The sequence below is a fragment of the Manduca sexta genome, chromosome 5 (assembly GCF_014839805.1).
Source record: "Manduca sexta isolate Smith_Timp_Sample1 chromosome 5, JHU_Msex_v1.0, whole genome shotgun sequence".
NCBI classification, from domain to species: Eukaryota; Metazoa; Arthropoda; class Insecta; order Lepidoptera; family Sphingidae; genus Manduca; species Manduca sexta.
In genome coordinates this window covers 7180979-7183931 of record NC_051119.1, presented here as the reverse complement: position 1 = coordinate 7183931, position 2953 = coordinate 7180979, and the positions used below count along the sequence as shown (strand labels likewise).

The following is a 2953-nucleotide window of genomic DNA, read 5'->3' as shown; positions in this document are numbered from 1 at the left end:
CGTGACATTTACAGTAAGCGATCAAAATATTTAAGATATTATTGTCCCCTTTTCCCTGTGCGTGATGGACGACCCCTGGCTTGCTATGATAGGGTTGACAATAACTGACAGTGGATATTATTTTTAGAGGGTAAATTTAAATTAGAAAGTCCGCCACGTACCTGGCATTTAAAACGAGTCAGACAATTGCTACTGGACAGTGGAAAAATCGCCTTGATAACAGTATATTATATGAGTATTTGAAAACAAATAATAAAAATAAATAATAATATCAGCCCTGTATTATATACTTGCCCACTGCTGAGCACGGGCCTCCTTTACTACTGAGAGGGATTAGGGCTTAGTCCACCACGCTGGCCTAGTGCGGATTGGTAGATTTCACACACCTTCGAAATTCCTATAGAGAACTTCTCAGATGTGCAGGGTTCCTCACGATGTTTTCCTTCACCGTTGAAGCGAACGATAAATTCACAAAGAATACACACATGATTTTAGAAAAGTCAGAGGTGTGTGCCCTTGGGATTTGAACCTGCGGACATTCGTCTTGGCAGTCCGTTCCACACCCAACTAGGCTATCGCCGCTTTAATCTGAAAACAAATGTATGTAACGAAATAGTTTAGAAGAAGTTTAACTTACAGTACCCAGAACAAACTGGGTAGGTAACCCAGTTTGTTCTGAGTACTGTTGTTGTTTGTACTTTACCTTGTAGTAAGAAACAACCAATTCTTCAATTATTATCTAGGTATATTTAATATGTATGCTGGATTTTAATTACGTATTTTATTTTTAGACTAAACTAAATGTACGCATCGTTTCAAATATCATATATCAAAAAAATACTGTAAAATGAGTGCCAACCCTAACCAGATAATAATATCAATAACTGACCTCCCCAAAGCTGTTAAAAAGATATAAAAAAGTAATAAAACGCAATGCACAATAAAAACCACGGAAGGGTTCCGCGGAACCCTAATTTGTACCACTACATGTCACTTTAAGACGATATTCTTTTGAGGAAAATTGCCATTTGCATTTTCTTTGGTTCGTGAAAATGGCTACATTTATTTTCGTATTTTTTTTTGCGAATTTCAAAACGGAACGCAAACACAATTTCTTTACTTCCGTTAGGGTTGGCAAATTTGCAGCCAGGGCACCCACTATTCGCATTCTGTGTTCTGACCCATGATAGAGCAAAAACAAATCCTTTATTTCCGATAGGGTAGGCAGAGGTGCCACCAATCCCGGGTCGGGCCATAATAATTGTGACTGGGTTTTTCCATCTTAAAAAACAGGAAGTTGGCGGTGTGATATCCCTGTGCCTCGGAAAGCACGTAAAGCTGTTGGCCCTGCGCCTGATCTCTCTCCGGTCATGTTGGATTGCCGTCTCACCGAACTATGAGAGTGAAAAAACAGAGTGCACCTGTGTACTGCGCACACACTAGTGCACTATAATATCTCCTGCGTACCTGGCTGATCTCCATTGAGATTGGCCGCCGTGGCCGAAATTCGGCTAGGAAGGATTCATTCATTCATATTACAACCCAATGTTACATTAATTTCTTGGACAACCAACACTATGCCCATCGTGGCCTTGAAGGCTGGAAAGTCTTCAAAAGGTTAGGACAAAATAATTATATAATAAAAAACCCACAATATAATTCGTAAAATATTCAATGTCTAACATTCGCGTAAACATAAGAAATCTTTTGATTTACAAAAAATATATCAAAAACGGATTGATCTAAATGGAGGCGCCGGGTATCGATCCCGGTACCTCTCGCATGCTAAGCGAGCGCTCTACCATCTGAGCTACGCCCCCTATGAGAGCTTTTACTAAAGTCTTGGTAATAATCTTTTATAAACTAATTCTTGATCGTAAAACATGCAGACGTTACTGGTGGTTGATCTTTCATATTATGTGAGAGTCCGCCTGGGTAGGTACCTCCGTAATATCTATTTCTGCCGCCAAGCAGGAATGTGTACTCACTGTTGTATTCCGGTTTTAATGACATTGTAAACAGTATAACTACTGGACATAATAAGACTTAACATCTCATGTCTCAGGATGGCGAGCGCAGTGGAATACCAAACAATACTTTGTAATTCAAGGTGTTGGATGGTGTTTCCACGGTTTATGGGCGGTCGTATCGCTAACCATTAGGCAAACGGTAAGCTCGTCTAAAAATTCAGCCTCATTTAAAGCCATTTTTAATGAACGATCCCAATGACTTTCTTCGATCTATCTCAAAATTGGACCAATCAAAACAGAGTTTGTTTGACATACATACATATCATATTTTGATTGGTTCATTCTCAAAATTAGATTGGAGATTGAGATTTGGATCATTTATTGAGACCAGCTGTTAGACGGATCAATTATTGCTAGCGATAATCGTACGCAATTATTGCTTAAAAAGTTACCCCGTCTGTACGCAATGCTTAGGCAATTCTCGCCCGTGTTGACGTATATTTTGTAAATCATTTTAGAAACGACGTTTAGTAACAATTTGAAATATGCATTTTTAACTAAATTTAATACTAAAAATACCTCTTTTATAAACGAATGCCTCCACTCCGCCAAACATCAAGCCATATGGCAACGCATCAGGAAAACCACAGTTTTTCTATAGACCCAAATATAACCACGACCATGTCAAGAGTGTACGACTACGAAGAACTAAATTTATAATCTTTTCAGTGCGAAAATTTTTAAATGAACACCTAATATTACTTAAAACTTCATATTTCTATTATTTGTAGGTATAGCTTATTTAGGCTGTAATCTCCATTGAATGGGCACTGAAACATATTTTGCGTTAAGTGCAGTAAAACGTTGCATTGTCTGGGTATAATTTTGGATATTTAAAACTTATTTTCCACCTCTTTAGACCTATTTACCCCGTATTATTGGCATAATATTTAAAAATCATAAGTCTATACTATTTATTATAT

The 2953-nt window shown here is 37.8% G+C and overlaps 1 non-coding gene across 1 annotated transcript; it reads right to left on the bottom strand.

Annotated features, from left to right (window-relative positions):
• Window positions 1–1747: 1747 nt before the first annotated feature.
• Window positions 1748–1820, bottom strand: Trnaa-agc. The gene has a single exon. It is a non-coding gene; the product is annotated as a tRNA-Ala (tRNA).
• Between the last annotated feature and the right edge of the window lie 1133 nt (window positions 1821–2953).